Here is a 594-nt window from a genome sequence, read left to right as displayed (position 1 = left end):
CCATCCGCAGCTGGCAGGCTGCAGGCAAACAGGATGACGAGTGGGTGACGGGGCGCGGAGAAGGGGGAGTGTGGCCTTGCACAGGGGCTGGCAGCCCCTGTTCTGCAGCGGGAGTGACGCCGGTGAGAAGGACCCTCAGCAAGGAGGGAGCATCGCCCATCTCCCCAGGAGCAAAGGTGCGCTGGGCCCTCCCCACCCAGGGGTGCCCCGTGGCTGGAGGAAGGAGCAGGGATGGGGCAGGCAGGTTTGTGCTGTCCCCCCTTGGGGTGAGGTGGTGTGCCTAGGGCAGGGGGACGGGGTGTCAGCCTGTCATGGGTGCCCGCAGGTCCTGTCAGTGCTGTCCCTGATCAGGCTGGGACAGACCAGGCACCAGACCTGGGCTGGGGAGGGGGCCGTGACCTCGCTGGGCAGCTCTCCCAGTGCCAGCTGTCACTAGATTGATTTCTCTGTGACTCTTCTTCATTTTGGTCCTTCTCCTTCACGCCCTGCTCCAACAGGCAAGAAGACAGTGGCCATGGCTGTGGTGGAGTTTCCCTCTAAGGGACACAGAAGAGCCCTTGTTGCCCAGGCACTGGCGCTGCTGGCTTAGCCCTT

The 594-nt window shown here is 64.3% G+C and overlaps 1 protein-coding gene across 1 annotated transcript in view; it reads left to right on the top strand.

Moving 5' to 3' along the window:
- LOC104470589 (probable G-protein coupled receptor) overlaps positions 1-594 on the top strand; it is a gene marked incomplete at its 5' end in the record, with an annotated part of 2,380 nt that overhangs the window by 544 nt on the left and 1,242 nt on the right. The gene's annotated exons all lie outside the window — the stretch shown is intronic.

Source organism: Pterocles gutturalis, unplaced genomic scaffold (genome assembly GCF_000699245.1).
Source record: "Pterocles gutturalis isolate BGI_N339 unplaced genomic scaffold, ASM69924v1 scaffold12730, whole genome shotgun sequence".
NCBI classification, from domain to species: Eukaryota; Metazoa; Chordata; class Aves; order Pterocliformes; family Pteroclidae; genus Pterocles; species Pterocles gutturalis.
This window is presented reverse-complemented; position numbering and strand designations above follow the sequence as displayed.